The following is a 23,235-nucleotide window of genomic DNA, read 5'->3' on the forward strand; positions in this document are numbered from 1 at the left end:
GACTTCAATTCACCAAAACACCAGGGGTAGCGGAAGTGACATCACACGCCATTTCATCTTTACATTCATTCGCACACATGCTTACCCATTCATTCACAGTACTCATACACACACTCTTTTTTACATAAGCACACTCTCACCCCCAACCATGCAGACAACATATATTTACAAGTGTCTTTTTATTACCTCAGCCTTCAAGCTGACTGTACTTCATTCTTTAATATACTAATAGTGAGTAATATATTATTCACTATTAGTGTAATATGAAAGACTTAGTAAAAACAAGAAAGTGGAGCCCCAAGCGACAACCATAAGTACCAGCAGCCCCTGTGTTCCTGACACTTATTTTGCTATCTCTGAGTCCAGGGGTCGCAACAGGCAAGCTGAGGGTTGCAGCTGCGACCCCTGGCGACCCCTAAATCACCTCCATGATCGTTAGTTCATGTAATTTTTTTATGATTCTCTATTCATTTGGAATTTGTGACAATTGTTTTACCTTTATACATTGTGATGCAATGGTATTCCTTTCACCAATCAGTGGATGACATCTTAATAAATCACAAATCATTTGTACATAAGGCTCTTTGTCCCAGCTGTATGTTTTATATTTCATTTGTGCATTAGATCATGATATGTCAATTGCACAGAAAGCGCAGATGAATGTGGCACGTTAATTCAAAGAGCTGTGTTCACAGCGTATGTGTTTTGTATTGATACAGATGTGGGGAGCCAGACCACACTGCTTGTGACGTTTACCTTATGACAAAAAACTGGGTACAGGGAAAAAGACACTATAAGAAGGCAACATTTGCAAATTGTACATTCCTTGCGATTTATGTATTGGAATATGTGTTTGCCAGAAATGTTATCAAGACCAGTGTTTTATGACTGGTATTTTGATTTCATTTTATTCTGTCTAAAAGGCATTATCTTAAAACCTCTGACCGGTTGTGTGGTTTATTGTCTATAGTCCGAAATTGGGTTATTAATTTGGAGGGGGTCTCCCTACCAACTTAATAAAACCAGTCTAGTGAGGTCAAACCACAGTTCTAAGCACAGGCGTCAGGGAATTCCCTAGAAAAGTGTGTGCTAAGTTTGAACGAATTAAAGTTAAGACTAAACCACAAAAAAAATCCGGGACCAATTTAGAGAAAGAGCAAGAATGAAATTGACCTGCCAAAAGATTAATAAATAGATCAAATCTTGTAAGAGGAACCCAATATATTGATTTTAAAAGTTTTCAGGTAAATAGTGTCAAGAAAACACGTGTCTGTCTAAGCCAGACCAAGGACTGATTTCAGGACCATCATGATGGGGGAGGGGTCAGGCAAGTCAGGCCAGTTGGGCACATCATGCAGGCTAAAATGATTACTTTGGAACGTTGTTTCTTTTCCAGTTCTCAAAGTTTTCCTGGGTGCTAAAGGAGGATGTTGAAGCAGATATAGGTCCCTTAAAGTCTTTTACATCATTTTCAAGTTCCAACTAGAGTCTTCCATTTTGGCATGAATAACTCAGAGCCAGATTAAATTAGATTTTGTAGCAAATGTTTTATCTTTAGGTTTCATTTTTTTAGCTCTCAAAATCCTTTAGTGATGCATGTCTGTCAATGATGCTGGACAGAGCACCAGGAAGTCAGACACGTTTAACTCATGATTCAGCTGGAGACATTTTGTCTGCAGCAAAATGCTGTACGATGGACAAACCCAGGAATCTTGTCTACTGAAGATGTACCCTCCCTGGGTTACCTCAGCATCTAGCCCCACTCCTCCAGGTTGAAAAAAAGATTAAGGCCCTCATTACAACCCTGGCGGTCGGTGTTAAAGCGACAGTAATACCGGCAACAGGCCGTCATAAAAAAATGGAGTCACGACCATGGCGGAAACCGCCAACATAGACAGCCAGTTTAACACTCGGACCGCCACGGCGGTAGAAACAAACACCGCAGCGGTCACCACCAACAGACAGGCAGAGGACAAATTACCACCCACCCTATCATAACAGGCCTATCCACCACCTTTTCCTGGTCGAAACCAACGATCTCAAAAGCACGGCGGAAACAGTACACAGAAGGGAAAACACTCATCTCTCGACACCCAACGAAGAACCAGGACGCCATGGAGCCCGAACTACAGGTGTTACCAATGCTGGTCTTCCTCCTGCTCTATCAGGAGCAGGACAGATGCCGTCGACGACCACCGTGAGTACTGCACCTACAATACAGGGGAGGGAGGGAGGAAAAAGAGAGTGACACACACACACAACACGCAATACCCCCACCCCCACCCTCACCCACAACACTATACACACAAACAAATGCAGCAACATTACATATACACCCCCTCACCTCCTGGAAGAACGCAAGGACAAAAGGAAATGATTGTAACAATTGTAATCAAGAAAACTCTGTTAGTGAAAGTTCAAACTCCAGTATATACAAATGTGTACACCAACTATACAAGTCCGGATAGTGTACCAATCATTGTCCGTGGACCACTGGTCCCAAAATGCACGGGCAAAGCCCGCACAAGATACCTGACTCGAAACGGAAAGAACACTGGTGGGGCATCAGATCGAAAATAAACAGGCACCTCAGGGGGAAGGGAAGGGGGGGCACCTCAGCCGGATGAACGCATGACGCCACTGCTGCACGAGGGGGCTCCATGCCCATTGCTGTATCCTGGGGAGTGCAAAGCCACAGTCTCTCAAGTGGGTGGTTTGCCCACTGCATTATCCTGGGGAGTGCAAAGCCAGAGTCTTTCAAGTATCTCAAGTGGGTGGTTTGCCCACTGCATTATCCTGGGGAGTGCAAAGCCACAGTCTCTCAAGTCTCTCAAGTGGGTGGGTTGCCCACTGCATTATCCTGGGGAGTGCAAAGCCACAGTCTCTCAAGCCTTTCAAGTGGGTGGTTTGCCCACTGCATTATCCTGGGGAGTGCAAAGCCACAGTCTCTCAAGTCTCTCAAGTGGGTGGGTGGCCCACTGCATTATCCTGGGGTGTGCAAAGGCACAGTCTCTCAAGTCTCTCAAGAGGGTGGGTTGCCCACTGCATTATCCTGGGGAGGTCAAAGCCACAGTCACTCAAGTGGATGTCAATCTCCACTGGTTCTGGAGGGGGCCTGGTGCCCAGAGTGCTTCATCCTGCCAAGGACTGAGGTAGTGGATGTTAATCTCCACTGGTTTTGGAGGGGGCATGGTGCCCAGAGTGCTTCATCCTGCCAAGGACAGAGGTAGTGGATGTCAATCTCTACTGGTTCTGGAGGGGGCATGGTGCCCAGAGTGCTTCATCCTGCCAAGGACTGAGGTAGTGGATGTCAATCTACACTTGTTCTGGAGGGGGCATGGTGCCCTGAGTGCTTCATCCTGCCAAGGACTGAGGTAGTGGATGTCAATCTCCACTGGTTCTGGAGGGGGCCTGGTGCCCAGAGTGCTTCATCCTGCCAAGGACTGAGATAGTGGATGTCACATGCTCACGTGCAGTATTGCCGGTCCCATTCCCTCACCTGGGTGTGTGTGCCACGAGATAGCCTGTGAACAGGTAGTATGATACGCCATGGAGGCAGAGACATACCCCACACTGCTGCGGCTTTGCCTTCCACCTGCAGGTGCCAACAGTGATGGAAGTCATACCTCATGGAAGCTGGCCAGAGTCCAGGATCTCTCCTGCAGCCTCAAACGACTGACCACTGGGGATGGTAGCCATGTCAGCGGTGGTGCCACTGTCCGAGCATGTCACGGGTCTGGTGGCGGTGCTTGCGGCAGTGTCTGTGGCGGTGGTGCTGGCGGTGGTGCATGGGTCAGCACCTGTTGAGGGACACAGCAGGACGTCTCCTGCAGCCTCGGATGGCTGCCCACTAGGGAAGATGCTGTGGACTGTTGCTGAGGCTGCAGACGTGCCAGTGGCTGTGCAGGTGGCGGTCCAGGTGGCGGTGCAGGTGGCGGTGCTGGTGGTGTTGTTCGCTGCCGTACAGGTTGGTATAGTCGTGGACAGAAGGGGTGACACTAGTCCCTCAGTAGGTGCCACTGTGCCCTGTCCTGACCTGCTCTTCTGCTTTTGTCCCTTCCCCACCTTAGATGGTGCAGCAGGTGTCTTGCCACTGTCCCCTTTTGATTTGGCAGAGCCCTTGGTGGCTGGTAGGTGCGTCTTCTCCCTCCGGGATGTGGGCACCTTCTTAACCTTGGCAGGTGGCGGAATGTCCTTGCCCTCGCTATGTGGCACACTGGCAGCCCTGATGGGTGGCGCACTCGATGACCCCGCAGTTGCTGGCACCACTGTGCCAGGGGATTTGGTGGCTGAGGTGCTGGGCTGGCACCTGGAAAGCCATGCCCTAGGGAAAGGACGGGGGTAAGGTGAAGGGAAGAGGTCAAGGTTTGCCAGGATAAGTTTTTTAGACACACTGGGATGGGAAGATGGAGGGGGCTTGGGAGTGGAGGAAGAGGTATTGGTTGTAGGAGGTGTACGTTTGCTGAATTTGGGTGAAGGTGCATGGGCCGGAGGCTGTTGTGAGGTGGACGGCTGTTGGGTAGGTGGGTGCCTGTGTTTGTGTACTTTGGGAGGAGGGCTCACAGGCACACTGGGAGAGGACACAGGGGATGTGTGCATGGTAGTGGGGGTGGTGATTGCACGTGAGCGGTGTGTGGTAATGGGTGTGCTGGTAATGGAGGTAGTGGCTGAGGATGTAGTGCATGGAGGTGTGAGTGGAGACGAGACAGGGAGGGAGGAGGAGGACGTGGAGGTGGGGGACACAGTGGAGGCAGTGGATGTTGCTGTGTCTGCATGGGTATGGTGATTGTGTGAGTGCCTGCGTGATGTGTGGTGCTTATGTTTGCCATGTCCACTCTTGTGCGTTGATGAGTGTGCATGCTGGTCTGATGGTGTGCTTGGGATAGGCTGAGTACAGGGGATTGGGTCGGGGTGGAGGAAGTTGGAGGGGGGAGGCTGGACACAGGGACGTTGGCTGCCATCAGTGCTGAGGCCAGAGCCTGAAATGCTCTCTGTTGGGCCGCATGCCCAGAATGAATGCCCTCCAGGTATGCATTTGTTTGTTGCAAATGCCTCTCAACACCCTGGATGGCATTCAAAATAGTAGATTGCCCAACAGTGAGGGATCTCAGGAGGTCAATAGCCTCCTCACTGAGGGCAGCAGGGCTGACTGGGGCAGGGCCTGAGGTGCCTGGGGCGAAGGAGATGCCCACCCTCCTGGGTGAGCGGGTACCGGACACATGCTGAGGGGCTGCTGGGAAGGTGGTGCTGGTAGGGGGGGTGGCGGCTGTACCTGTAGATGCGGTGGGCACAGAGGTGCCCGCACTGCAAGGGAGCTCCCATCAGAGGAGGAGTCGCTGTCAGTGGTGTATCCTCCTGTCCCAGTCGTGGAGCTCCCCTCGCCCTCCATCTCAATGGTGGCTTCAGACTCCGTTGCTTCACCCTCCAGGGCCAAGTGGGTTGCAGCTCCCTCCTGCCCTGGTGCCAGTGCTCCTCCTCCAGATTATGCTATTGCACACAAGAACAGGGAGACAAAACAAAAAGGGGAGGGAAAGACAGAAGAAAAACATGTTCAGTGCATGCAACACCACTACCGTTGGCGGACACAACACTCAGGGAGCAGCCCTCTCAACTATGCGATGCACAAACAGTTCCTGGCAAATTCACATGCCCATGGGGTACGAGGCCTGAGCCCATTTGCTGCACACCTGGAAGGCACAGGAGCCTGACTAGGTGTAGATGGCTATTACCACTAGTGGGGTTGGGGTGCCACAGAGCCTGCCTAACAAGGGACCTTGCCTACCAAGGGGAGCCCACTGTACACCCCCCCACCCAGACACCTCGTAAAGCACGCAGAGTCAGCTGAATGAGAGTGGACTCACCCCCTTGTGACTGCTGTGATGCCCTCAAGCGCCCATCCAACTCCAGATAGGCCACCGCCAGGATCCAGGACATCAGGGGGGTCATCGTGCGATGGGCACCCCTTCCACACTGGGAGGCCATCCCCAGCTGGGCCTCTGCCGTCTTCTTGCTCCAGCGGCGCAGGTCATCCCATCTTTTATGGCAGTGGGTGCTCCGTCTGTGGTAGACCCCCAGGGTCCAGACGTCCTTGGGGATGGCACGACAAATTCTTCTGGTGGGCGCTGACCTAGAGGAAAGGTACAGGGGGAAAGGATATTACTCACCCGTCCGGACTTTCAGACTCATTGCCCACCAGTTCCCACCCATGCCCTGACGCACATACACTCACCATTGGCACATGCAGGCCTCAGTCCCCCGTATCTTCTATCCACACCACTCTAAACAGGCATTGCCCACGCAGCATGCTCACAGTGTACTCACCTGTTTGTCTGGAGGACTGCACAGTTGTGTGTACTGGGGGAGGACCCCATCCATCAGTTTCTCCAACTACTCCGAAGTGAAGGCAGGGACCCTTTCCCCAGACACTGTAGCCATTGTCGCTTCCAGACACAGGTCACAGCAGCACTTGCAGTGTAGGTCCTCTCCTGTTGAAGGTCAGGTATCAAGTGAGGGAACAGATAGAAAATGGTGGTCACATCCGCGGCGATGCGTACCGTCACCGCCGGCGTACATCGCCATTGGCTCCTGGGACCCATAGGGCCCAATGTTAACCAATGCAGGATTGCGCTGCGGTCTTCGACCGCCCACAGCAACGGTGTACAATGCCAGCACAGTTACCTCATTTCCCCTTGTCCCACCTTACAGGTCAGGCAGCTGCCATTTCAGGGGGGCCACATGGGATGGAAAACAACTGCGTCACACCTATCGAGGCTGGGAATACAGACAGATATCGGGACATGGCGATTTACCAACGTTTCAGCAAATAACACATTGTGATACCTCTGTGTTGGATGACCCTCTGCTCATTGTTGTCCTCCATAGGGCATGTCAGCTGGGGAAGTGATGAGATGACGGCATCCTCCGGTGTACAGACCCCTTGTGGACCTGTTGACAATGGAAGAGAGACACATCATAATCACCTACAGAACTGATCGTGCAACAATCCAGGAACTGTGTGCCCAGTTGGAGCCAGACCTAATTTCAGCTATCCGCCATCCCACAGAAATCCCCCCTCTAGTGCAGGTTCTGTCTGTACTCCATTTCCTGGCCAGTGGGTCTTTTCAAACAACAGTGGCCATGGCATCAGGGATGTCCCAGCCAATGTTCTCTAACGTGTTGTCCAGAGTGTTATGTGCCCTGCTGAAACACATGCGCAGCTACATCGTTTTCCCTCAGGTAGAGGATTTGCCCACAGTGAAAGGTGACTTCTATGCCCTGGGACATATCCCCAACATCAATGGTGCTATTGATGGTACACATGTGGCATTTGTCCCCCCCCACAGGAATGAACAGGTGTACAGAAACCGGAAAAGCTACCATTCGATGTATGTGCAGATGGTGTGTTTGGCAGACCCGTACATCTCCCATGTCAATGCCAAGTATCCTGGCTCAGTGCATGACGCTTAGGGCCATATATATACTTTTTGACGCAAAACTGCGCTAACGCAGTTTTGCGTCAAAAAAATTAGCGCCGGCTAACGCCATTCTGAAGCACCATGCGGGCGCCGTATTTAATCAATGACGTTAGCCGGCGTTAGCCGCCGGCGATGCCTGGGGCGCGTGGAAAAAAAACGACGTACACCAGGCAGCGCCGGCGTAGTGGGATATGGAGCTTGGGCGTCAAAAAATGGGGCAAGTCAGGCTGAGGCAAATTTTTCGCCTCAACCCGATTTGCGCCATTGTTTTCGACTCCCAACCCCCATAGAAATGAATCCTGTCTTAGCAAAGATAGGAGTCATGCCCCCTTGCCCAATGGCCATGCCCAGGGGACTTCTGTCCCCTGGGCATGGTCATTGGGCATAGTGGCATGTAGGGGGGCACAAATCAGGCCCCACTATGCCACAACATTTTTTTTTTAAAATACTTACCGGTACTTACCTTAATGTCCCTGGGATGGGTCCCTCCAGCCTTGGGTGTCCTCCTGGGGTGGGCAAGGGTGACAGGGCGTGTCCCTGGGGGCATGGGAGGGCACCTCTGGGCTCCTTCCGAGCCCACAGGTCCCTTAACGCCTGCCTTGTCCAGGCGCTAAAAAACGGTGCAAAAGCGTCCATACGTCATTTTTTTTTACCCACCCACTCCCACGCGTGAATTTTGCCCGGGAGTGTAAATACGGCGCACATGCTTCGGAGTCAATTTTTTAGACGGGAACGCCTACCTTGCATCTCATTAACGCAAAGTAGGTGTCCACGCAAAAAAATGACGCAAACTCCATGGACTTTGGCGCTAGACGCGTCTAACGCCAAAGTATAAATATGGAGTTAGTTTTGCATCGGAATTGCGTAAAAAAAAACGACGCAATTCCGGCGCAAACAGAGTATAAATATGCCCCTTACATTTTGAGGAATAGCAGCATCCCTTATGTGATGGGCCAACTCCAGAGGCACTGTGTGTGGCTAATAGGTGAGGCCAAGGTCCAAACACAGTTGCCATAGGTGTCTGGGTATGGGGTTGTCCCTAAGGGTTAGTGTGTGTCTAACAATTGTCCCTCAACAGTTGCAGGTAACTCTAGTTATCCCAACCTGTCATGGCTACTGACCCCAGTGAGGAATCCCAGGACAAGAGCAGAGGAACGCTACAATGAGGCACATGGGTGAACTAGGAGGATTATAGAACGCACCTTCAGCCTCCTGAAGGCCAGATTCCGGTGCCTCCATCTGACAGGTGGCTCACTATACTACTCACCCAAGAAGGTGTGCCAGATAATCGTGGCCTGCTGTATGCTGGACAACCTGGCCTTGCGATGGCAGGTGCCTTTTCTGCAGGAGGATGGGCCTGATGCTGGTCTTGTGGCAGCTGTGAAGCCTGCGGACAGTGAAGAAGAGGAGTCAGAAGAAGAAGATGTCGACAACCGAAACAACATCATCATGCAATACTTCCAGTGAGACACAGGTAAGAAGATGTAACTGCTTCCCACATCTCATAATGTTGTTGGACCTAGCATAAGTCTGTCATTTTCACTCAGTTTATGGACCCTGACTTGTTGCTTTGCCTTTCCATTTTACAGATCTGGCTCCCACTTTGTGCCCTCAGATATGTTTTCTGCTGGCCTACAGCTGTGTTACATTGGTATGTGAACAAGTACTTTGAAATTGATATATTCCAGAGATTTAGCAATAACACATTTGTGAAAGCACAGACTGACTCCAGCTTGGTTAGTGATTCAAGTGTGTTTATTTGTGTGCAAATAAGTGGAGGGGGGTGTAAAATGGGCTGGGGTGATGGTGAAGGAATGTCCATGGCAGAGTTCAGTCTATTTGTTTCACAGGTGCATTGTCCAATGGGGCACAGGAAGTGGAGCAATGGCAGTTTAAGGTGGACAGGGTGACATTCAGGCAGGTCTTATTTCCTGGAGGGTTCTTGGCAATGTTCTCCATCTGCAGGGGGTGGGGTGCTGGTGGCCTGTTGTTCCTGTGGTGGTGCCTCCTATCCACTAGCGCCAGCGGAGGTGGAGGGCTGTTCATCGTCCAGGCTAGTGTCAGGGGCCCGTTGGTGTACCACTGTGTCCCTCCTGGTGTTGAGAAGGTCTGCCAGCACCCCTGCAATGGTGACCAGGGTGGTGTTGATGGACTTCAAGTCCTCCCTGATCCCCAGGCAGTGTTTCTCCTGCAGCTGCTGGGTCTCCTGAAACTTGGCCAGTACCGTGCCCATGGTCTCCTGGGAATGGTGGTAAGCTCCCATGATGTTGGAGAGTGCCTCGTGGAGAGTGGGTTCCCTGGGCCTGTCCTCCCCCTGTCGCACAGCAGTCCTCCCAGCTTTCCTGTTATCCTGTGCCTCTGTCCCCTGAACAGTGTGCCCACTGCCACTGCCCCCAGGTCCCTGATCGTCCTGTGTTAGCTGGGTTGCCTGGGTTCCCTGTAGTGGTGGACACACTGTTGCTTGACGTGTCCTGGGGACAGAGGGATGGGCCCACTGGGTGGGTGCTGTGGTGGTGTTTCCTGAGGGGGGAGGTTCAGTGGTGGTTTGTGACTGTGTCAGGGGAACCGACTGTCCCGAGGTCCCTGGTGGGCCGGGCTGGTCAACTTCATCCAGGCGTGCAGAGCTGCTGTCGTCACTGTGGGCCTCTTCTGTGGGGGGACTGGATATGTCTGGCACCTCCTGTCCGGTGACGTTGGGTAGGGGTCCTGTTGGGGTGTAAATGCATAGTTATTGTATGTGTGTGTGCCATCTTGTGCAATAGGTGAGTTACCCTCCACTCCTGTGCTTGCATTATTAGCTTGGTCCTTGGGTGATTGGTGATTTTGGGGCATGAGTGGGTCTCTCTACTGGACATGCTTTGGTGATGGGTGTACATGCATTGGTGTTACATGCAGGGCTTGGTTTTGGGATGTGTGGGTTGTGTTAGTGGGGTATCTGTGGGTTGTTGGGGTGATGGGTTTGAGGGTGAGAGTGGGAGTATGTGATGGCATGCAGGTGGGGTGGGAGGGATAGAGTAGTAAGGATTTGCCTTACCAGAGTCCAGTCCTCCTGCTACTCCTGCAAGGCCATCAGGATGCATAATTGCCAAGACTTGCTCCTCCCATGTTGTTAGTTGTGGGGGAGGAGGTGGTGGTCCACCACCAGTCCGCTGTACAGCAATCTGGTGTCTGGATACCACGGAATGTATCTTCCCCCGTAGGTCGTTCCACCTCTTCCTGATGTCATCCCGTGTTCTTGGATGCTGTCCCACTGCGTTAACCCTGTCGACAATTCTGCGCCATAGCTCCATCTTCCTTGCAATGGATGTCTGCTGCACCTGTGATCTGAATAGCTGTGGCTCTACCTGGACGATTTCCTCCCCCATGACCCTGAGCTCCTCCTCTGAAAACCTGCGGTGTCTTTGGGGTGCCATGATGTGGTGTGGGTGATGTGTGAGGTGGTGTCTGTTGTGATGTGTGAGAGGATGTGTTGGTGTGTGTTGTTTGAGGTGCGTGGATGTTGTATGAGTGATGGTGTTGTGCCTGTGGATCCTGGTGTTGCGTTAGGTAGTCTCTCTCTCTGGCCTTCTTTCAAATTTTTGGTTGTAAGGGTTTGTGGGTAATGTGGGTGTGTGCTTTATATTGGAGTGGGTTTGTGGGTGTGGTGTGTGTATGTGTATCAGATGTGTGTATTTTGAATTGTTCAATGTGGTTGTGTTTTGTTAGCATGTGTGTATTTTGAGCGCGGCGGTGTGTACCAGCCAATGGATTACAGCGGTTGAAAGACCGCCGCCTTGATTCGTGGGTCGTGATACTGTGGGCGTATTCCTGTTGGCGTGACGGTGTACGTTTTGGTATCGCCAGTTTATCACTGACCTTTGGTGTGGCGGACTTGTGTGGGTGTCTGTATTGTGGCGGATTCCGAGCTGTAGGTCGTGATACCTGTGGTGGAATTCCTCTGCCGCGACAGTATGTTGGTGGTCTTCTGCACAGCGGAAAACGGGATTTACCGTCAGGGTTGTAATGAGGGCCTAAATCCTAAAAGTTTCATGATGTTGGAGAAGGCATATCCCCAAGTCCTTAGGGTAGACATTTTGGCACGATATCTCTCTCCAGCCAGGGCTCTCTATCAAGGGCCACTGCAGTATACTTACAGATTGCCAATCTCCCTTTTGTGTCCCAGAAGGAGACCAGACAGATTATTCTTGGATAACAGTTCCAGGAGGTCAAGTAGAACTGAGGCTTCTTTCTCTAGCTATCAGGCTGAATATTCGTTCTACTTCAGATGTTCTTCTGGATACGTGGATTTTTTGACACAATGCCGACGGTGTTCCATTCATATCCCATGCAGTAGCCAGTGATTGAGGAACTTCCTACACTCAATCCTGTGAATTTTGTCAGGAACATCTATGGAAAAGATGGAACACCACCTACCTTGTGCTTGAACCGTTATTCCTTCCTTCTGTGGGCCCAGACTATTGTCCCAAAGGGATCAGGAATCAGTCACTAAATTCTGTCACCTGAATAGCATGCCAGCCCTTACACCGACATCTATTCATGCCACCTGCCATCTAATCATTTACCCATTGAGTGGGCTCATCCCTGTAAAGCAGTCAGTGTTTACACCACTTCAGGTTACCTGCACTCAGAAGTAGCTGCAGTGTCCTCCAAGATGTCAGGCATTTATATCTAATCTTGAATTCTAGCTACAATCACTGGAGTGGAGGCAGTCAGTGCAACTGGTTGTAATTCCAGCTTGCTTTCAGGTGGCATAGGCCACACATTTTTAAAAGTTACTATGCCACTGTATTCATTAACCTACTTTTACTCTTGATATTGGTTTGTGAGAAAGAATAAGCATGTGAACTAATTCCCTGTACTTTTTCTATGCTAATTTACAAAAATAAGCTTTTATTGCTAACTAAGACTGCTCTGGGACAACTATAATTAGGCCTACATGTTGACAAACAACTTTTGGTAACTTTTTATTACGCAAATAGTTTCCTTTAATATTTATTATGTCACAATTCTACACATTTGGCACCCAGACATGTGGGATTATTGGGCACACATTTGGGTGACTTGGCAAACATACAATTGCAGGAATTCTTCAAGGCAAAGCACTTTTCCTTGCCAAGCATCATTACAGCATTTTAAAACTACAGCCCAAGCAGGACATAACAGTGTTCTAAGACGCCAAGCACTTCAGTGATGCATGAGTGTGGTGCAAACACAAATTGAAGTCCACATATGATATTTAACTTCCACTGGCCCATTATCTGTGCCAGTGTAATATAGGCTTTCTGGAAAGTTAGAAAAGGCAATTGTATATAAGCAATTTCTCAATAAACGTTGAAGGGCAAAGAAGTGTCACAATTTAAAGAGTTGTATTGCAAGCAAAACCAACAGAAAAAGATGTCAGAACCACTACCAATTTATTTTTATTTTTTAAACAAATTTTATTAAAGTTTATAAACAATACATCCAATGCCTAGGTACATATCACAGTACAATGTGTTTCATAGTACGCACCTTTCAATCAAATTGGGTCGTAAACTGTAGAACTGAATTACAACTTTTGTGTAAAATATATATGTTCTTTCGGTGTCCATGTAATTTACCCATGCACATATGCAAGCAGTAGTCATCTCAGTATAACGGTGTATGATCTGTACACTAAAGGGAGCCTAGAGTGAGCAAATATAAATACAGGCATCAGTCAAAAAAACAGTACATCTTCCATCTGCAGCAGGATTACCAACCCTCTGTAACCCCCATCCACTCTCCCCTGAACTTCCCATGTGGTAAGTGTTGAATCAAAAGCTAGGTAGTTTGTGTTTGGTATATTGTAGTAGTAGCTATCCTAGGCCCTTGCATTATTTAGGGGATGCCTTCCCTGGTGGACATCCTGGAGTAGGGCCATACCCTCCCATGTTGCCCACTTCTGTACATCTGTTCACCAGCTTTCAATCCAAGGATACTCTGCGCTATTCCACAGAATAGTTATCCTGCACTTTGCCAACACCAAAGCCAGGTCGAGAAAGTTGTTGGAGTTCTTATACTTGATGAGGTGTGGGTAAATACCCAAGAGACAGAAGATTCGGGGTGAAGGAGTGAGGGCACGGTCAGTGGCATCGTCCAATAATCATACTACTGTGGACCAGTAAAGGGCAAGGTGGGGGCAGCCCCATAACATATGTAAAAGGTTCCCTGAGGAGGCGCAGAATCTTGTGCAGTCTGGAGATGTTGGGGGGAAATACACACAAAGGCCCTCATTCTGACCCTGGCGGTCAGTGTTAAAGTGGCGGCCAACCAGCAAACAGGCTGGGGCCGAAAAATATGAATTCTGACCCTGGCGGGAACCGCCAACACAGGCCGCCGCTTTAACACTCCGACCGCCACGGCGGTACAAACAAACAGCGCGGCGGTCACCGCCAACAGGCAGGCGGCAGACAATGTACCGCCCACCCTATCACGACCCACCAATCCGCCACCTTTTCTGGGGCGGGAGCCCCACTGATAAAAACACGGCGGAAACAGACATCTCCAATGGAAAACGCTTACCTCGACACACTCCACGCGGAATCGGAACAGCATGGAACCCGAACTCCACATCCTCCCCGCCATTGCCTTCCTGCTCTTCTTCCAGGATCACGAACCTCGCCGCAGACGACAACGGTGAGTACTGCACCTACGACACAGGGGAGGGGGGAGGAGGAAAGGTTACGGGCACACACATACGCCACAAACCCACCCCCACCCTCACCCCCCCCGAAATACCTACACACCTATGCAGATAAAAAAGTCAGAGTGACACCCCCAACCCCCCCAAACAAAGACAAAAGCCAATGAATGTAAAAGTAGAACCATATTATTGCAACAATAAAGTATAGCGACCTTAGCAATATATGAAGAATGAATACACATCTAGAACTCTATCCATACAAGCAGCAAAAGTCCGGCCCAGTCAATCAAAGTCCAAAGGTCCGTGGGCCAATGTGCAGCAACACATGGGCAAAGCCCACACACGAGATCCAGTCCATTGGAGAGAACACTGCTGGGGCATCACTAAATTAAAAAGACAGGCACCTCAGGGGGAAGGGAAGGGGGGGCACCTCAGCCACATGAGTCCTTGACGCCAGATCCACGAAGGGCCTCCATGCCCACTGTGCCATCCTGGGGAGTGCAAAGCCACAGTCTCACAAGTCTCTACAGTGGGTGGATTGCCCACTGTGCCATCATGGGGAGTGCAAAGCCACAGTCTCACAAGTCTCTACAGTGGGTGGATTGCCCACTGTGCCATCCTGGGGAGTGCAAAGCCACAGTCTCACAAGTCTCTACAGTGGGTGGATTGCCCACTGTGCCATCCTGGGGAGTGCAAAGCCACAGTCCATCAGGTGGATTACAGAGACCACTGGTCATGGAGGAGGCATGGTGGGCAGAGTGCGTCGTGAAGGCCTGCCCGACACAGAACCGGGACTGCCAATGGGCCAGCGGTGCTTGAGATGAAGGGCCCAGCGGAGCGGTGCTTGACAGGAAGGGCCCAGCGGAGCGGTGCTTGAGATGAAGGGCCCAGCGGAGCGGTGCTTGACAGGAAGGGCCCAGCGGAGCGGTGCTTGACAGGAAGGGCCCAGCGGAGCGGTGCTTGACAGGAAGGGCCCAGCGGAGCGGTGTTTGAGATGAAGGGCCCAGCGGAGCGGTGCTTGACAGGAAGGGCCCAGCGGAGCGGTGCTTGAGATGAAGGGCCCAGCGGAGTGGTGCTTGACAGGAAGGGCCCAGCGGAGCGGTGCTTGACAGGAAGGGCCCAGCGGAGCGGTGCTTGACAGGAAGGGCCCAGTGGAGCGGTGCTTGACAGGAAGGGCCCAGCGGAGCGGTGCTTGACAGGAAGGGCCCAGCGGAGCGGTGCTTGAGATGAAGGGCCCAGCGGAGCGGTGCTTGAGATGAAGGGCCCAGCGGAGCGGTGTTTGAGATGAAGGGCCCAGCGGAGCGGTGCTTGACAGGAAGGGCTCAGCGGAGCGGTGCTTGAGATGAAGGGCCCAGCGGAGCGGTGCTTGACAGAAAGGGCCCAGCGGAGCGGTGCTTGACAGGAAGGGCCCAGCGGAGCGGTGCTTGAGATGAAGGGCCCAGTGGAGCGGTGCTTGAGATGAAGGGCCCAGCGGAGCGGTGTTTGAGATGAAGGGCCCAGCGGAGCGGTGCTTGACAGGAAGGGCCCAGCGGAGCGGTGCTTGAGAGGAAGGGCCCAGCGGAGCGGTGCTTGACAGGAAGGGCCCAGCGGAGCGGTGCTTGACAGGAAGGGCCCAGCGGAGCGGTGCTTGAGATGAAGGGCCCAGCGGAGCGGTGCTTGACAGGAAGGGCCCAGCGGAGCGGTGCTTGAGATGAAGGGCCCAGCGGAGCGGTGCTTGAGATGAAGGGCCCAGCGGAGCGGTGTTTGAGATGAAGGGCCCAGCGGAGCGGTGCTTGAGATGAAGGGCCCTGCAGAGCGGTGCTTGACAGGAAGGGCCCAGCGGAGCGGTGCTTGACAGGAAGGGCCCAGCGGAGCGGTGCTTGACAGGAAGGGCCCAGTGGAGCGGTGCTTGAGATGAAGGGCCCAGCGGAGCGGTGCTTGAGATGAAGGGCCCAGCGGAGCGGTGTTTGAGATGAAGGGCCCAGCGGAGCGGTGCTTGACAGGAAGGGCCCAGCGGAGCGGTGCTTGAGATGAAGGGCCCAGCGGAGCGGTGCTTGACAGGAAGGGCCCAGCGGAGCAGTGCTTGACAGGAAGGGCCCAGCGGAGCGGTGCTTGAGATGAAGGGCCCAGTGAGCGGTGCTTGAGATGAAGGGCCCAGCGGAGCGGTGTTTGAGATGAAGGGCCCAGCGGAGCAGTGCTTGACAGGAAGGGCCCAGCGGAGCGGTGCTTGAGATGAAGGGCCCAGCGGAGCGGTGCTTGACAGGAAGGGCCCAGCGGAGCGGTGCTTGAGATGAAGGGCCCAGCGGAGCGGTGCTTGACAGGAAGGGCCCAGCGGAGCGGTGCGTCTCACGGCGGGGACCCGTTCAGCGGTGCTCCTCACGGCGTGGCCCTGTTCAGCGGTTCTGGTCACGGCGGGGCCCCGTTCAGCGGTGCTCCTCACGGCGGGGCCCTGTTCAGCGGTTCTCCTCACGGTGGGGCCCTGTTCAGCGGTTCTGGTCATGGCGGGGCCTCGTTCAGCGGTGCCTCTCACGGCGGGGCCCTGTTCAGCGGTGCTCCTCACGGCGGGGCCCTGTTCAGCGGTGCTCCTCACGGCGGGCCCTGTTCAGCAGTTCTGGTCACGGCGGGGCCCCGTTCAGCTGTGCTCCTCACGGCGGGGCCCTGTTCAGCGGTGCTCCTCACGGCGGGGCCCTGTTCAGCGGTTCTGGTCACGGCGGGGCCCCGTTCAGCGGTGCTTCTCACGGCGGGGCCCTGTTCAGCGGTGCTCCTCACGGCGGGGCCCTGTTCAGCGGTGCTCCTCACGGCGGGGCCCTGTTCAGCGGTTCTGGTCACGGCGGGGCCCCGTTCAGCGGTGCTTCTCACGGCGGGGCCTTGTTCAGCGGTGCTCCTCACGGCGGGGCCCTGTTCAGCGGTGCTCCTCACGGCGGGCCCTGTTCAGCGGTTCTGGTCACGTCGGGGCCCCGTTCAGCGGTGCTCCTCACGGCGGGGCCCTGTTCAGCGGTGTTCCTCACGGCGGGCCCTGTTCAGCGGTTCTGGTCACGGCGGGGCCCCGTTCAGCGGTGCTCCTCACGGCGGGGCCCTGTTCAGTGGTGCCTGTCTTGTGTTTCCAGTGAACCACACCTGGCCAATACTTGCCGCTCACTCTGCATCGGACCTTTCCGTTGCGGGCCCTCCTGTGATGGAGTCCTGGGGCCCTGGCTCTCCTTCGATACCCCCGGAATGGGGCTGGTGGGGCCCTCATGGCCAGGTCAGCTGCTCCCTGCCTTATTCTCCTTGCTGCCCTTGCCCTCCTTGGCAGACTGTCCGTGGCCCTTGACTCCCTTAGCCGATGTGGCAGGTGACGGTGCAAGGCTACCCTCCTTGGGGGCAGGCGTATCAGGCCTGTCGCGCCTGCCCTTCAGTTTTTTGGTCCTCTTCCCAGGGGGGGGGCTGGCTGTGCCTTTGCTGCTGGACGATGTCCCAGCCCAAGGAAAGGGCGGACTCCAAAAACCAGGCACGACGTTCTTTGGAGTTGCTGGGCTGGTGGTGGCTGAGGTGTTTGTGGAACTCTTACGGGATGGAGGGGGTGGGTCAGGTGAGGAAAAGAGGTCCACCTTAGAGAGGAAAATTTTCTTTGGAGCCATGGGAAGGGTGGCTGGAGTGGGTATGGGAGTGGAGGAAGAGGATGTGGTTGTAGGAGAGTCAAGTGTGCTGTCTTTGGGTGCAGGTGCTTGGGCAGGAGGCTGACGTGAGGTGGATGGCTGTTGTTTGGGTGCCTGCCTGCGTTTGTGTGGTTGGGAAGCGGGGGTGACAGACACACTGGGAGAGGACACAGGGGATGTGTACATGGCAGTGGGGGTGGTGACTGCACGTGTGCGGACTGGTGTGGAGGGTGTGCTGGTGATGGGTGCAATGGCTGATGGTGGTGTGCTTGCAGGTGTGTGTGGAGACGTCACAGGGAGGGAGGAGGGAGACGAGGAGGTGGGGGACACAGAGGAGGTAGTGGCTGTTGGCATGTCTGCATCTGGATGTTGCTTGGATGAATGCTTGTGTGTCCTGTGGTGCTTATGTCTGGATGACCTGCCCTTGGGTGTTGAGGTGTGTGCAGGCTGGTCTGTAGGTGTGGATAGGATAGGCAGAGGAACAGGGGAGTGGGACTGGGTGGAGGGAGTCAGAAGAGGGAGGCTGGAGACAGGGACAATCGCCGCTGTCAGTGCTGAGGCCAGAGCGTTGAACGATCGTTGATGGGCAGCCTGACCCGAATGAAGGCCCTCCAGGTATGCATTGCTTTGATGCACCTACCTCTCCACACCCTGGATGGCATTCAGAAGGGTAGACTGCCCAACAATGATGGTCCTCAGGAGGTCAATTACCTCCTCACTGAGGGCAGCAGGGGTGACTGGGGCAGGGCCTGAGGTGCCTGGGGCGAAGGAGATGGCTGGCTTCCTTGCCTTGCGGGCACGGGCCGAAGGCCGAGGGGCTGCTGGGAGGGCGGAGCTGGTGCGCTGGGTGGCGGCTGTACCTGTTTCTGCGGTGGGCACGGATGTTGCCGCCACCGCAAGGGAGCTCCCTTCCGAGGACGTGTCGGTGTCGCTGCCGTCTCCACAGGTCCCCGTGGTGGAGCCCCCCTCGCCCTCCGTCTCACATTGTACACTACTCATTCAATGGGACATGCCCTACAAGCCTATGGGCGACAACTGCCCACACAGTATACACTGGTCCATGAATCGTGTTACTAGGCACCCTACAGAGGTGGGGGGCGGGGGCACAGGACCATACTTCACGGACGGGCCTATCCTACAGAAATCGCCTTGGCCTAGGGATACCCACAGCCCTCCTCCCCCACCCAGGCACCTCCACTGCGCGCGATATAGCTGAATGTGCTGGTACTCACCCCCTTGTGTCTGCTGTGATGTCCTCAAGCGCCCATCTAAATCGGGGTAGGCCACCGCCAGGATCCGGGACATCAGGGGGGTCAAGGTACGACTGGCACCCCTCCTAGGTTGGGAGGCCATCCCTAGCAGAGCCTCCGCGGTCTTCCTGCTCCCGCGGCGGATGTCCTCCCACCTCTTGCGGCAGTGGGTGCCCCTTCTGGTGTGGACCCCCAGGGCCCGGACGTCCTTGGCGATGGCACGCCAAATGTCAATCTTCTGATGGGCGCTGACCTATGTGACATGTACAGGGGGGGAAGAGAAACATCATCACTTTTCTGCATGCTCGATGTGAGTGCCCCCCCCGTCCCCAACCTTGCCATGTGGCACATGCTCTCATCTGTCGTGCCATGCATTCGTCATTCGCTGCCCTCCCCTCCATCGTACATCCTCCCCACTCAGCCCAGGCATTGGGCACTATGCATTGCCCCCGTGTACTCACCTGTTGGTCTGGAGGCCGGTAGAGTAGCGCATACTGGGGGAGGACCCCGTCCACGAGCTTCTCCAACTCCTCGGAACTGAAGGCGGGGGCCCTTTCCCCAGTCGCAGCAGCCATTGTCACTTCCAGACCGAGGTCACAGCAGCACTTGCAGTATAGGTCCTCTCCTGTGGATGCTCAGGTCTCGTGTGATCAAGCAGAGAGAAAATGGCGGTTACGGCCGCGGCGGTGCGTACCGCGGCGGCGCGTACCGCGACCGCCGGCGCTCACCGCCATTGGCTCCTGAAACCCATAGGGTTCAATGTTGTCCAATGCGGCTTTGCGCCGCGGACTGCGACCACCTACCGCCACGGTGTGCCACGCTTGCGCTATTACCTCACTTCACATTGTCACACTTCACAGGTCAGGCAGCCGCCATTTCAAGGGCACACATGGCTTAATTCCTACTGCGTCACACATGGCTAGGCCTTGCACCGACAATCATACTAGCCATTCAATCCCGAGAGATACGTGTACTGGGCATGCTGTGGGCACTTACCTGTGGGTTGCTTGACTCTGTGCTCCATGTTGTCCTTCCTAGGCATCGTCCGCTGGGACTTGCGAGTAGACGGAGGAATGTTCCCGTGTACAGACCGCTGGTGGACCTGTCGACAATGGAAGAAAGACACGTCATACTCACCTACAGACTCAACCGTGCCACTATACAGGAACTGTGTGCCCAGCTGGAGCCAGACCTGATGTCACCCATCCGCCAACCCACAGGGATTCCGCCTCTAGTGCTGGTGCTGTCAGTACTGCATTTTTTGGCAAGTGGATCATTTCAAACTACCGTGGCCATTTCATCTGGGATGTCTCAGCCTATGTTTTCAAAGGTGTTGTCTGCCCTGATGAAATACATGCGGAGCTACATCATTTTCCCTGAGGTGGGTGACTTGCCTACAGTGAAGGGTGATTCCTATGCCCTTGGACACATTCCCAATATCATTGGTGCCATTGATGGTACCCATGTGGCTTTGGTTCCCCCAAAAGACGATGAGCAGGTGTACAGGAACCGTAAAAATTATCATTCGATGAATGTCCAGGTGGTCTGTTTGGCTGACCAGTACATCTCCCATTTAAATGCCAAGTTCCCAGGGTCAGTGCATGACGCGTACATCATGTGAAATAGCAGCATCCCTTATGTGATGGAACAGCTACAGAGACACCGTGTGTGGCTAATTGGTGACTCTGGTTACCCAAACCTGCCTTGGCTATTGATCTCAGTGAGGAATCCCAGGACCAGGGCAGAGGAACGGTACAATGAGGCCCATGGGCGGACTAGGAGGGTGATTGAGCGGACCTTCGGCCTCCTGAAGGCCAGGTTTAGGTGCCTGCATATGACTGGTGGATCCCTAATGTACTCACCAAGGAAGGTGTGTCATATCATCGTGGCCTGCTGCATGCTTCACAACCTGGCTTTGCGACGCCAGGTGCCTTTCCTGCAGGAGGATGGTCCAGATGGTGGTGTTGTGGCCGTTGTGGAGCCTGGGGAGAGTGAAGAGGAGGAAGACGAAGAGGACGACACAGACAACAGGGACAGAGTGATACTGCAGTATTTCCAGTGACACACAGGTAATAATCTACTCCAGCATTGTATGATATCTGTAACTGTAGTGGCTCTCTACTGTCTGACCTTTCACCCCAATGTATGGTAACTTAGTTGTGTATATCACTTCCTATTTCAGTGATCTGATCCCCACGGAGTGCCCTCTGGTTTTCTTCCCCATGGACTACCGCTGTGTGACACTGGTATGTTGTCATCACAATGTAACTAGAAATGTTTTGTTGGTTATATCGAATACATTTGGTTAAAATAAATAGATAGCAGAATCCAGTTGGTTAATGTGCAATAATTGTGTTTATTGAAGTTTTTAGATAGGTGCATAGTTCAAACAGGGTGATGGTGGAGGCATGTCCATGGCAGTGTCCAGACTGTCGTTCGCACAGGTCCATTGTCCATATGCCTGTGGAAGGTGGAGCAGGGGCAGTTCAAGGTTGGACAGGGTAAACAAGTGGGACAGTGGGATGACATCCGGGGGGATCTGTGCATGGCGGGGGTCTTGACATTCTACTCTGTCTTCTTCCTTGATCTCAGGCCTTTCTTGCTGGGTGGTTCTTGTTCTGCAGGGGTGTGGGGTCCGGGAGGGCCGTTGCTGTTGTGTCGGGCCTCCTGACCACTAGCGCCGGCGGAGGTGGTGGGCTGTTCTTCCTCCATGCTAGTGGCAGGGGCCCTTTGGGGGGCCACATGGTCCCGCAATGTGGTGACAATCTGGTTGAGTGCCATCACGATTGTACCCATTGTGGAACTGATGGTGCGCAGTTCTTCCCGGAACCCCATGTACTGGCCCTCCTGCATGGCCTGGATCTCCTGGAACCTGGCCAGGACCGTCGCCATCGTCTCTTGGGAGTGGTGGTACGCTCCCATGATGGTGGTGAGGGCCTCTTGGACAGTGGGTTCCCTAGGCCTGTCCTCCCTCTGTCGCACAGCAGCCCTCCCAGTTCCTCTTTGTTCCTGGGCCTCTGTCCCCTGGACAGTGTGCCCACTACCAGTGCCCCCAGGTCCCTGTTATTGTTGGGGTTGTGGGTTACCATGGGTGCCCTGTACTGGTAGACACACCGCTGCTTGACCTGTCCTGGAGACAGAAGCATGGGCCCGCTGGGAGGGTGCCGTGCTGGTGTTTCCTGAGGGGTGTAGGTCTGGTGTGGCCTAGGGCTGCCTGAGGGTAACCGTCTGTCCAGAGGTCCCCGATGGTCCGGGCTGGTCATCAGGTTCTAGGTCGACAGAGCTGCTGTCATCACTGGGGGCCTGTTTTGGGGGTGGAATGGACAAATCTGGACCCTCCTGGCCGGTGTGTTGGCGTTCGGGCCCTGCAGGGGTAGAAGAATATGGTTATTGATTTTGTTTGTGCCGTGGCGTGCGATTTGTGGGTGCCCTTGTCCCCCAGTGCTGGCAGTCCCATGTGGGAGGAGTTGTGAGGGTGGTTTGTGGGGGGGGATGGGTATGTGCAGTGGTCATGCGTAGGTGCTGGGTGTCCATGGTTTGTGCTGGCATTCAGGGGTTTGGGTTGGGTTGGGTGGGTTGTGCTGGTGAGACATTAACAGGGAGTATGTGTGCTGGGGGGTTAGGGGTGAGGGTGGGGGTGTGGGTTGGCATGATGGTGGTTGGGGGGGTGAAGTAGTTGAGATTAGACTTACCAGAGTCCATTCCTCCGCCTACTCCAGCGAGGCCCTCAGGATGCAGGATGTTCAAGACCTCTTGCTCCCATGCGGTGAATTCGGGTGGAGTGGGTGGGGGTCCACCGCCAGTCTTCTGCACAGCGATGTTGTATCTTGACACCATCGCCCGCACCTTCCCCCGTAGGTCGTTCCAGCGCTTTCGGATGTCTTCCCGATTTCTGGGATGCTGTCCCACGGCGTTGACCCTGTTGACGATCCTTTGCCATAGCTCCGCCTTCCTGGCTATTGTGGTGTGCTGCACCTGTGTGCCGAAGAGCTGGGGCTCTACCCTGATTATTTCCTCCACCATGACCCTGAGTTCTTGGTCCGTGAACCTGGGGTGTCTTTGGGGTGCCATGGGGTGGTGTGGATGAGGTGTGGGGTGGTGTTTGTGGTGATGAGTGTAGTGGTGTGTGGTGTTTTGTGCGTAGATGTGGTGTGGGTGATGATGTTGGGTTCCTGTGTGTGTTGTGGTTTGCGTTCCCTGTGCTCTCTCTCTGTGTATTGCGCCTTGTC

Source organism: Pleurodeles waltl, chromosome 2_2 (assembly GCF_031143425.1).
Source record: "Pleurodeles waltl isolate 20211129_DDA chromosome 2_2, aPleWal1.hap1.20221129, whole genome shotgun sequence".
NCBI classification, from domain to species: Eukaryota; Metazoa; Chordata; class Amphibia; order Caudata; family Salamandridae; genus Pleurodeles; species Pleurodeles waltl.